Here is a 13,566-nt window from a genome sequence, read left to right as displayed (position 1 = left end):
GGTGTCAGATATCCCTCAAGTTGGAGCTACAGACAGTTGGGAATTATGTGATATGAATGCTGAACTCAGGTCATCTGGAGGAGTAGTACATGTCCTAAACCAATGAGCCTAATCCATATAATCTCCCTAATCCATATAAAAGCACTATTATATTCAATACTCATGTGACCATGAGATATAATTATCATCTGCACATCACAGAGAGACCAATGAGATTTAGGAAGTTATGAGACTATCTCAGAGTTACCAGTTTATAAGTGATTTGAGCCAAAATTTCTGATATATGCCTACCAATAGCATCACTCTCTCAAGTATAAGAGAAAGATTGGATTGGGGAGAAAAAATGAAACACAGAGCTATCAATCTTCATGAATTTACAAAGCAAAAAAATTATAGTATCGTCAAGCTGCAACATTTTCTTTTAATCTGAGTAATTTAACAAGCAAGTCATGGGAGTGCAGCCTATAATAGGAGCATTTAGGAAGTGAAGGCAGAAAGATCAGAAGTTCAAGTACAATTAACTATGTAGTGAATCTAAAGCTATTTTTCTCAAAATAAGTAAATATTCTTACAGTAATTCTTGGCAACTCATACATTTAAAAATTAGGAAGTCTAATAACAATGGTTTAGTAAAAAGTGGTAATTATCAATTATGGAATAGGTACTATGAATAGCATAAGAAATTTGTTTAATTTGGTTCTTCCTCTGCAATGGGAAAGATGAACTGAGAGGGGGAGGAGAAATATCCTGAAAAGGAGGAAAACAGTCTCATCCTAAAGACCATGCAAGGAGCTCTCACTGAAAGCAGAGAAAAGTTCAGAGGCCATCAAAGCCTGAAATATTCAGGAAAGCATTTGAATTGATTGCTTGAGGTGAGACTTGGAAAATAATTTCCTGGCTCATCTCTTCTTAGAAAGAACAGAAGAACATTCAACAGTGTGATCTCAATCATGTCAAGAGACTTGCAGAGAGCTGTGTATCAAGTCCCTTGCTTCCCAAGCCTTGCCCTCCAGTCTTGCTATTCACATCACAGTTCCTGGATTCCAGCGTGCACCATCTAAGAACTGTGCAATCATGGATAAGTGGTGCCCACACTGCGGAGAGTCTGTTTTATCCTTGCCCGGGTCTTCCTACAGAGTGTTGTAGGGGAATTACATCCTGCATAGCAATAGCATTCAGCCCATCAGCTGATTACAGACGTCTCTCCTAGAAAATCTTCAATCCTGATATACCCCACTCTATTACCCAACTCTGAGGCAATGAAAGATTCATGAAGACAAGCCGCCACAGAGGTGGGAAATGTGAAATACCCATGAGGACATGAGATTGTTTTTAATTCCTTCCTCAATCACAGTTTATTCTGTACAGTGGAAGGTGGCAAGCTGTGTGCATAATACAAAACATATTTTTGTGAACTTGGGTACCTTGTACCATAGTCACCATCACTACAGAAAGGGCACAGAGTATTGTGTAACTGAAGGCCAATGAGAAGCAGATAACACACCCCCTCCCTGAATAGAAAAGATGTATTTACTCCCAAAATTCATAACGAAAGTGCTATGAAAACAATATTGGATCTTCATTCAAAATATTTATTTATATATGTAAATGTGTATTGTGTGCATGGTGTGTATGTTTCTCTCTGTGTGTTGGTGGGTGGTTAAGTGGGCATGGGGAGTTGTGCATGCTCATGTTTGTGCAAATACATATATCTGTGCCTGCATATGGAGGCCCAAAGTTGATGTCAGGTGTCTTCCTCTATTGAATTCTACCTTATACACAGAAACAGGGTCTCTTGCTGAATCTAGAGCTCATCATTTTGGCAAGTCTGGCTAGCCAGCTTGCTCAAGGGATCACCTGTGTCCCCTTTCCACCCACTGGGGATTACAGGTAGGCTGTCAGGATCACAGAGCTCTTTCCAGGTTTTGGGGCTCTGACCATTAGTCTTCACACTACTGCAGTGAGAACTCTACCTGCTGAGTCATCTCCTCAGCCTGCCCACTATAGGCCAGAATGAACACAAATGAAAATCACAAGAACTCCCATATGTTTGTTGGATTAACTGAGAAAGCCTTCATTTTTCATAAACTAGATGTATTTCATAATTAGGGTTGGTATAAGGATACAAATTGCCCATCTACATAAAATGTAAACACGGAAAATTCCCTGGAGTTTAAAGACATTTTTTTCATAAAACCACATTGTGAGCCAACCTCTCTTTTTTCCGCAGGAAAAAAAAATAGCTATTCCTTTAATAAAACCAGCACTCTGAGGGTGTACCTGGACATTATACACTTATCTCCACACTAAAGCATTTCTAAGATATTATCCATGGAAGCTTTAATTTATTTGATTGCCTTTATTACCTACATTTATAAGTTCGTAATAACTCATATTTCTAGCATCTGGGTGTAACTGGCATAGGATGATAGCTTTGGCTAACTCAGTAGACTGTTATAAAGTCATCAATGTTCTTAATGATGAGGCATCAGGTAAGGCGTACAAGAGAGCTCCTCTGATGTTCCAATGTAGGAGGAACAGGAAGCAAAGTGGTTTAGAAAAATCGTTGTATAAAGAACTAAGCACTTTAAGCCTCATGTTTTTCCAAAACTAAAGACTGGAATAAATATGCAGTTTATCAAAACAATATAGTCAGTCAAACCACAGTTACCCACAATGTTCCTAGGTCATATTGAGAAACAGGGCCACATTAGAATGCAGAACCAGAAACTTTTCACATTCCAGAATTGATATGATTTGTTCAGGCCTGGGACTCGAGGATCAAGGCAAGTCCTTTAGATGGAGAGTTACACACTATTACAGTTTTCTGTCTCTTTCTTTGATAACAAAGATAACAGTTTGGGCTAAAACTGGCTTATATTATTTAGTAGAATAGTATTGGGGTTTGCCATAGGTTCATGGTTCATCTGATATTAGGTTCTTGGCTGCCCAAGCAGTGTCAAGTCTGGGTTCCATGGAATGGACCTTAGATCCAATTAGAGAGTGGTTGATTGGATACTACTTTTGTGCCACTAGTGTACCAGCACACCATGTAGACAGGTTACCATTATAGATCACAGGGTTTGTAACTAGCTTGGTGCATAGCTTTTTCCTCTCATAACATGCAGTTCACCCTTCAGTGCCAAGAACATTAGTATGATAGAGGTTTCAGTTGTGGAGAGAGAGGTCTAGTTTAGACTTTGTCTACCCATTATTTGGTAAGTCCATTTGTTCTTCTAAAGAATCATAGCAATAAAATGACTCCTGTTGACATTCTATTATACCCATAGATCAGTTCTTGCTCAGCCATCATCCAAGAAGCTTCCTCCTGCAGTAGGTGAAAACTATCAATGAGTTACCCCTAAATAATGTATGGTGAATGAGAGGCCGTGGAGCACTCAGTTCTACATAAAATATCTTCATCAGAGTCCTCCCCTCCAAGCTCAGAAAAAATATGCAGAAGAGGCAAAAGGAGTGAAAAACAGTGGATATGTCAGACACTAAGAACACAGTGCCTTGCAGATCCAGGACTAATGCATATATGAATTCACAGAAACTGTGTTAGCATGAACAAGGCCTGCACAGATCCAAGCCAGATAGTGTCCTAATCTTTGAGAAAGTGAACACAAGCCCCCATCCCTAATTCAGAAGCTATCTTCAATTAAAACTGCTTGAAAAAGAGAAATCCCCCTCTCAATGGAGTTTTACTGTGTATACAAACCACAGTTAAGGGAGACCCCATGCCCAAGAGTAGATGGCCAATGTGTACTCATCAAAACCAACTCAATGGCATTTTAGAAATGTTTTGTCTTATAATAATAAGGTATTTTTACCTTACTTTTCTTTTACTTATGTATTATGGTTTCCAACTATGTTTTTATTGGCTGCTGTGTGTGTGTGTGTGTGTGTGTGTGTGTGTGTGTGTGCACGCACGCATGTGTATGTAGTATATTTATAAATCTCCTATCTATTCATTCTTTATTTTTTATTTTCGTTTTCCTCTGTCTGTTTGCTTGGTTTTATTTTGGTTGGTTTGTTTGTTTATTGAACTGTTGATTTTCTAAAGAGAAAAACAAAAAGGAATAAAATTGTGAGAGTGAGGACATAGAGAGTATTTGGACGAAGATGAAAGAGGGAGAAAAAGAGGGGGGAAGAGAAAACTGTGATCAGAGTATACTGGAATAAAAATTCTTTTCAATAAAAGGATTTATTTCACATACAGATTACAATCCATCTTTAAAGGAGGTATGGGCAGAAGCTTGAAGCAGACATTATGGAGGAATCTGCTTGGTGGCTCATATTTAACTAGCATTTTCTCTACAGCCCAGGACTACTGGCCCAGGAATGCCAGAGTGTGTTGGGCCCTGCTAAATCAACTAATGATCAAAACAACCTCCCTCCCCTCACCTGCACCCACAGGCCCGACCTCTTCTGAGCAATCTTCTCAGTTGAGACTCTCCTCTCAAGTGACTCAAGGCTATGTTACATTGACCAGGGTTGAAGTTAGCTTCACCCTCCTCATCTTGACACACAAACTCATCATTATCAAACCATACCCTTCCATTCCTTCCCCCACTGAAAATCATGTTAATATCCTATTAGAAAACACAGACCAACATTTAAGTCTCATTATTTAAAAAAGAAAGTTCCAGTTCTTTAAAATTCCATGTTTCCCATTAAAAAATCCAAATTCCCTTGCTCTGAACTCCTGTAAAATCAAAAACTAAGCTACATAGTTTAGTATTCCAAAGGGGAATAACTAGGGGCATAAGAACACGCAAATTTAAGCAAAACCAAAATTCAGAAATGTGAACTTAAATCCCAGCTCATTGCCTTGAACCTGGGGCTCACTCATTGTGTAACCTCTGGTTTCATAAAGCTTGGCCAAGTATCCTTGAAATGTGATATGGGAGTGAGGTAGCACCTATAATGGACAAAAGGTGATACTATTAGTTCTTGTATAATTCTTCCCAAGAGAGATTAAGAAAACAGGGCAGTTTCCCCCCTTGCTAAAGGGAGCAGATGGGAAAGAAAACAAACTTGTGAAGTGGAAACATTCTTTGGAAAGTCAGTTGGTTGACTAGTGTTTTGCTAGTACAGACACATGAAGGAACATTTCACTAAAGCAGACACAGGTGAAAGGATGCTCTGCTAAAGGAAGCATGATGAAGGATTCTTCACTAAGAACATGTATGTATTGATCTGCTTTGCATTACATAGTTGAACTTCATTTGTCAGAACTAGAGGATGATATTTTCCAGTTCCAACCATTTGCCTAAAAATTTCTTGAATTCATTGTTTTTAATTGGTGAGTAGTTTTCCATTGTGTAAATATACCACATTTTCTGTATCCATTCCTCCACTGGGGGACATCTGGGTTCTTTCCAGCTTCTGGCTATTATAAATAAGGCTGCTATGAACATAGTGGAGCATGTGTCCTTACTGTATGCCAGGGAATCCTCTGGGTATATGCCCAGGAGAGGTATAGCAGGGTCCTCCGGAGTGTCATGTCCAGTTTTCTGAGGAACCGCCAGACTGATTTCCATAGTGTTTGTACCATCTTACAATCCCACCAGCAGTGGAGGAGTGTTCCTCTTTCTCCACATCCTTGCCAACACCTGCTGTCTCCTGAGTTTAATAAATCCACACACCTATGGTCACTTGATCTTTGACAAAGGAGTTGAAAACATCCAGTGGAAAAAAGATAGCCTTTTCAACAAATGGTGCTGGTTCAACTGGAGGACAGCATGCAGAAGAATGCAAATTGATCCATTCTTATCTCCTTGTACTAAGCTCAACTCCAAGTGGATCAAGGACCTCCACATAAAACCAGACACACTGAAACTAAAAGAAAAGAAAATGGGGAAAACCCTTGAGGTCATGGGCATAGGGGAAAAGTTCCTGAACAGAACACCAATAGCTTATCTCTAAGATCAAGAATGGACAAATGGGATCTCTTAAAATTACAAAGTTTCTGTAAGGCAAAGGACACTGTCAAAAGGACAAAATGGCAACCAACAAATTGGGAAAAGATCTTCACCAACTCTACATCCGATAGAGGGCTAATATCCAATATATACAAAGAACTCAAGAAGTTAGACCCCAGGGAACCAAATAAACCTATTAAAAATGGGGTACAGATCTAAACAAAGAATTTTCACCTGAAGAAATTCAGATGGCCGAGAAGCACCTTAAGAAATGCTCAACATTATTAGTCATTAGGGAAATGCAAATCAGAACCATCTGTAATAAGATCAGATGCCCTCTTCTGGTATCTGAAAACAGCTACAGTGTACTAATAATAAATAAATAAATCTTTTTTAAAGCCATTAAAAGAAGCCTTTGAAAAAATTAAAGTTACAATGCTGGATAATAGGCATTATGGAAATTGATGATTTCTTTTTCACTGTTTTTACTGTCACTGTTCATCACAGAAGAGTCACTTGATAAGAGAGAAGCCATGACTATGATCGGAAGTAAAAGCCTGTGTCTTATTCAGGATTTCTATTGCTGTGATGAAACACCACAACTAAAAAGCAAGTTGGGGAGGAATGGGTTTATTCGGCTTCCATTTACAGATCATAGTCTATCTCTGGAGGAACTCAGGACAGGAACTCAAGCAGGGCTAGAATTTTGGGGCAGGAGTTGATCCAGAGGCATGGAAGGATGCTGCTTACTGGCTTGCTTCCCATGACTTGCTCAGCCTGCCTTCTTATAGAACCTAGGACCATAGCCCACAACCTATGAGGCTGATATTTGAATTTTGCTATAATTTAGCCAACCTTATAATGTGCTTCTGTTTGATTTTCCACAACTTTAGTTCTATGGCTACTGGAGAGGGGACACTCTTTAAGGACACACTTAGAAAACTCTAGATTGTTTATTCAAATCTGGAGCAGGTCAATTTTATCATGCTGTCATTCCTTACCTTTACCAGTTTATCCAGAGATGATAAAAGCAAACAGTATTCAAATTCCTTTTCCTTATTTCCCCCCCAAACTGTAGAAAAGTTCATATAATGGGTCACCTAATCCATTGCTAGTCCCAAATGATGGATCAAGACAATCAAAGGCATTTATCTCTTTTAAGTTTGAAAGACAGTTTTCACCAGAGGCCTTCAAGAGACTGTCTGTGCTCCCAGAAGAAAGAGTTACTGGAGAGGTTTCAATAACTGAATGTGCTGGTGATTTAGAAGGTTCTGGCAAATTATCAAGCCAATTTCATATACCTAAAAGATTTATTCTTATACTTCTGTTCCTCAAGAACCACACCAGGTACCAGCTTCTGAATTAATCAGTGTTGTCTAGAGTCACAAAACTTATGGACTGTCTCTATATATTAAGGAAAATTATTGGAGTGGCTTACAATATGTAACAAACCCAACAATGGGCAGCTGTGAATGAGAAGACCAAAAATCTAGTAGTTGCTCACGTCCATGCGGCTGGGTGTTTCAGCTTGTCTTCTTAATAAGCTGGAATTCTGAAGAAGTAGGTTCCAACAGATTTGCTGGAAAAGTCAGTGCAAGCAGATAAAGAAGCATGAATCCTGTTCTTATGTAGGCCTCCAGGAGAAGGTATGGCCCAGATTAAAGGTGTGTGACTGGATCTAAACTTTTCTTTACTTGAAACTTGCTCTATCCCAAGCTTGCCTTGACCTCAGAGATCTGCTTATCTCTGTCTCTTTGGATTCAATGTGTGTACCACCTTGCCTGTACCTAAGCTTCTCATGTCCACTATGCCTCCAGATCTGGATCAAAAGTGCATGTCATCCCATGTCAAAATCTCAATTAAAAGCCTGCATCTTCGAGCCTCAAGATCAGAATCACAGGTGTGCCCTCCATTTCTGGATTGTAGTTCATTCCAGATATAGACAAGTTGACAACTGAGACTAGCTATTACAATCACTAATTGAGAAAAATGCCTTACAGCTGGATCTGATAGAGGCATTTTCTCTCTGGTGAAAGCTTGTGTCAAGTTGACACACAAAACCAGCCAATACAATTTGGTAGCTTAAAACAAATACTTGTAAACTTTTCCCAGTAGAGACCCTTGCTGATAGACTGAATCAAGTTCAAGGCCAGATCGGGAAGAATTTACACCAGAATAGTGGCCCAATTCTGTCTTTCTTTAAATGTAACCTAAATTATGGGAGGAAAAGACTTCAAAAAAGTTAGAACCCTCCTCGACCCAACCCTACTTGGAAGGGTTTTCTCTCTGCACTTCCTGTATGTGCAAAGAGAAAGTTTTTCTAACCTGAGGAATAAGGGATGAGAAAAGAAAAGAAAAGAAAAGAAAAGAAAAGAAAAAAGACAAAAAGGAAAGGAAAGAGAAAAGAAAAGAAAAAACTAGACTCATCTTTTCTGCCTAGGCTGGCTTTAATTTACATCAACCACTGTCCTTGGTGGGTATCTCAAAGTCCTGTCATCTCAAATAGTATCGGGTCTCCATTGTACTTGAGCCTGTCCTTTTACCAATTATGATAGTTTTTATATGCTTGGCCCAGGGAGTGGCAGCATTTGGAGATATGACCTTGTTGGAGTAGGTATGTCAGAGTGGCCCTACGCTTAAGACCCTCATCCTAGCTACCCGGAAGCCAGTATTCTGCTAGGAGCTTCATATGAAAATGTTGAATTCTCAGCTCCTCCTGCACCATGGTTGCCTGAATGCTGCCATGCTCCCATCTTGATGATTATGGATTGAATCTCTGAACCTGTAAGCCAGCCCCAATTAAATATTGTCCTTATAAAGTAGCCTTGGTCATGGTGTCTGTTCACAGCAGTAAAACCCTAGCTAAGACACCAAGAGACTTTGCTGGTTTTTCCTCAGGGACACAGACCCTGATGCATTGTTTCAGCCCTCAGTAGCTCTCCAAGATGTTGCCAATATTGCAGCTTTCATCCTTTCAAAACTAATACCATGTGGGTGACTCTTACAAGTTGCCAAGTCCTGCTGCCAGCCTGAGATGTAATATTGATTTGCTGGACTACAGTTCCTGTGTGCTGACTCTGAGGAAACACTTTCTGGTTGTACCAAGGAAGGACAGAAGATTTTAACTCAATGGTGCTGATCTCTTCCAATCACAGCTGACTTTACAATACACACACACACACACACACACACATGAGAGGATCAGCAAGCACAGAAACATTCTTATCCAAAACCCACACACATCCCTGTCCCACATTTAGGTAGAATCTATATTTCCATATGAAACCACATAAGCCAGACATCCATCATCTGCATTTCTTTCACAATTCTTCTCATCTCGGACACACACACACACACACACACACAACCAACCTTTAAGTTCAACCCATAACACCCAACAGCTTTTCCAACCTAAAATGCCAAATGCTTCCATATTCCTTCTTCAAACAGTCCAAGTCATCTGAGTTGTTTTATGAATATGCTGTTTTTCAATTCAAGATCATTATAGTGTAGTAATCTTTATCCCCTCTGTGCCACTTATATTAATAATCCTATGCCAATAAATGTTTATTGTTTGAGGCAAATAAACTTACAATGAAACATGTATTTTGAAATAAAATGTTTAGCTTTTTATCTCTGTATATAAAAGTGTGGGCGTTTATGCCACATGCTGGAAAAATAAAGGCCACCTTGTCCATTTTGTGATAAATGAGCAGATATTATATCTGATGAAATAATAAAACATCTTGTTGTTAGAATAAAAACAAGAAAAGGTGACACAGAATGACCACAAGATAACAGGCCCTGTGCTGAGCAGGCTAACTCTGGCATTGTATTTAAGTCCTGTGAAGCTAAGATTCAGTGAGAGCCAATCAGTTATCACTAAAGTTGTACAGAGTCAAAGCCTAACTTCTTCTGACTTTGAAGAAGTCTCTCTTCACAAAGACACAGAAGACATCTTACCATGTCTGAAAAGTGTGCAATTATATTTAGTGTTCAATATTATTTTCCCCAGATGCTTAGGAGTCCATTTAAGCCCCAGATAACAGTTATTACTGACATTATGAGCTTAGGCACAGAAACTGAGGGGCAGTGGTAACATGGGCAAGGTGAGCTCTAGAACATGAGTAATTCCCCTATAACTAACTCAGGATGCTGTACTTCTGGAAGAGAATAGAATTTTTTTTTGTTTTGTTTTTAAAAAGAAAGATGATGACAAGGTTAGAGAAATTTGTCTTTATAGGTTTACTTCTGAAGAATCCAATCCAGAATGATTAAGGATATTTTCTGAGACAGAAAATATTTGTGAAAGCAAATATCACAATCAAAGAGTAAAGTCAAGCCTGCAAGACATCTCAGCAGATAAAATCACTTACCAGTCAATTGTGATCCCCTCAATTCAATACCTGGAACTGTCAGTGAAAGGAGAAAGCCCACTCCCTAGACTCCCACACACTCATGCCATGACACGCACACACCCCTACTCTCATACACACATGTACCATGTGCACATACCTACACACAAAACAATGAATTAAATTAAATTTTAAGAGAGCTATATCAATATCGTTTGTTTTCCACTTTAGGCCGATATGAATATTTGTTGATATTATGAGCGCCATTTTTTCAATCATTGCCATATGGATACAAAAAGCTCATATAAACTTCAGTGTACCTGAAACATGACTATACAACTGGGAAATCTCAGTTCATTCCTATAAATTCCCAGCAGTGATGCCTTATGTAGGTTTGTCCCCCATAAACTCATATGTTTGAATGCTTGGCCCATGGGCAGTGGCCCATGGGGTGTAGTCTTGTTGGAGTAGGAGTAGCCTTGTTGGAGGAAGTGTGTCACTGTGGTGATGAGTTTTGAGGTCTCTAGTGCTGAAGTTCTGCCCAATGTGGAAGAGATTCCTTCTGGCTGCCTTTGGATGAAGATGTACCTCTCAGCTCCTTCTCCAGCACCATGTCTACCTGCAGGCTGCCACACTTCCTGCCACGATGATAACAGACTGAAACTTTGAAACTATAATCCAGTCCCAATTTAATGTTTGCCTTTATAAGAGTTACTCTGGTCATAGTGTCTCTTCACAGCAGTAAAACCCTATATAAGACACCAGGTAACAAAGAAGCAACACTGGTACCATGTCCCTATTCCTCAAGAACAATGGACTTTGTTTTATGCTGAGACAATGAGAACACATGTAAGAGCATCAGCACAGCCTCTTCCATCCCTAATTCCTTTCTCTATCAGCATGTCACTCTAAAAGAAGGAAGACAGGGACAGGAAGTAAGAAAGAGGAATCACCTTTCATTTTTAAATGCTTTGAAATTCTAATAAAAATTGAGTTTTAAAATAATTTAGCTTATTGATATTGGACTAATTCTATTATAAAGAGATATTTTAATATCTACTCTAGAAGTTTTTGAAAATTTGAGGGGAAAGTATCAATCCTGTGATTGAAAAATAATAAACAAACCAGGGTATATGATAGATCCTGTTGTAAACCAGTTGTTAAAATTACACCAAGGAATTCTGCCATTTTGTCTTTTTTAGAACAGGGTCCACTCCTTCCATCACCAGTTTCCCACTGCTGTGCCAGACACTCTAATGGCCACTAGGAATGGAACATAGCTGCAAGTGGGGTGCCCGTGACAATAATAGTCACTAAATGTGTCTTTGAATATATGTGTTCCCATACAAATTATTTTAATGTGTCTCTATCTTCAAATTTTAGCTATTGGAGACATTTAATGAGGTCCTGTTTCTTGGTAGCAATATTGATCATATGATGACACTGAACTTGAATGTTTCGCTTATAAGTTATAGGCCAGTTAAAGTGACTACCAAAGTATCTCTATCCATGAAGACCAAAGTCAACATGGATGTTTTGATACTATGGATATTTTAATAGAGATGGTGCTAATGATGTTTTCTATTTATTTATGTTCTTGCTGTTTTAGGTTTTGCTTTTATTTGTGTTTTGTGATATGAAGGTTTGAATCTAGGGCCTCACACATGCTAGACAGATGCTTTATCATTCGGCTATATTCCCAGCCCTTTTATGTGATTTTTGAAACAAGGTATCATTATATAATCCAGATGGCCTTGAACTTGTGACTCTCCTAACTCAGGTTGGTGAACAGTTGAGATCATGGGCCTATGCCACCATAGCACCTAGCTGAACATTTACAGATTGAAGTTTTTGTATCTTTGTTCAACAGATGTAAAAAGTAAATAATAAATGAATGAAAACAAGAAAAAAGAAAAACAGCATGCATATGCTGGTCATCTAACCTTCTGAAATAGAAAACAACATCATTGCTTAAAATATTTTACAAGCAAAAAGAAAAGTTTCCTCTTAGTCCTCGGATTGCATGACCATTTGACCTGGGAGAAGAAGGAATGATGGTACTGCATGATCCTCCACTGAATTCCTTTCTTCACATGCACGTGCAGACAAATCATCCTCCATCTGTGTCTAAAAATAAGCCTTCATCTTGTGCCTATTACTGTCAAGCAGAACTCAACACTGATGTCTCTAAAGGTTAACTGTGGAGCAATGTTTACTAGCATCATTGCTGGTGAGCCAAAAGGAGTTTGCAAGGCTACTGCTGATGCAAGGAATCATTTTAAGGTGACTGTTTGAAACTCAATTTCTATTTAAAGTCTATTATTAAAGAGAGAGAGAGAGAGAGAGAGAGAGAGAGAGAGAGAGAGAGAGAGAGAGGGAGGGAGAGGGAGAGAGAGGGAGGGAGGGAGAGAGAGAGGAAGGAAGGAGGAAAGAGGGGGAGGAAGGAAGGAAGGAAGGAAGGAAGGAAGGAAGGAAGGAAGGAAGGAAGGAAGGAGGAAAGAGAGGGAGGAAGGAAGGAAGGAAGGAAGGAAGGAAGGAAGGAAGGAAGGAAGGAAGGAAGGAAGGGAGGGAGGGAGGGAGGGAGGGAGGGGGGGGGGAGGAGGGAAGGAAGAAGAGGAGAGAAGAAAGGAAGGAAGGAAGGAAGATGGCACACTTAGTTTTAATGAGACCCGGTGGTTTTCAAACAGTAGAATTCATGAGAACATTCTGGAAAAATCCTTGAAAATTGAGACTTTTTTTTAACTGAGATAAATTTAAAACAACATAAGATTTTTTTTTTTTACATTAGAGACCCTGATTGAGTAGGTTTGCAGGGGTAGCCCCTATAATATGTGGTTTTTCATGACCATGCCAAGCCATTCTAAAGATCATCAAAAGACAACATACCAAAAAACACAGAAGTTCTTAGAATATTAGACAAATTTGACCTGGGATTGAACAAAATCCAAGCTTTGGGCAACAACCTAAAAACTACATAGTTTTTGTCCTAGAACTCTAGGCTGTGGTAAAGAATTGGGAAACGTCACCACAGGATAAATGAGTTCACCATGTTCTCTCAGTGAGATTTTACGTCATGTACCCTGACTGAAGTTTCATGCATTTGTAAACTTTGATATGCTATATCATAGCTATCATGAGATGTTAGCCACAGGTTACTAAATTTACTAAATTACAGTTACTAAACTTTCTTACTGAGAATTCCATTATGCCAGAACACATGGCTAGATTGTTTTTCCTTTCTTAAGCAATCTTCATCTGCATTATCATTCTGATTCTTAACATGC

Source organism: Apodemus sylvaticus, chromosome 6 (assembly GCF_947179515.1).
Source record: "Apodemus sylvaticus chromosome 6, mApoSyl1.1, whole genome shotgun sequence".
In the NCBI taxonomy this organism is placed as follows: Eukaryota; Metazoa; Chordata; class Mammalia; order Rodentia; family Muridae; genus Apodemus; species Apodemus sylvaticus.
This window is presented reverse-complemented; position numbering follows the sequence as displayed.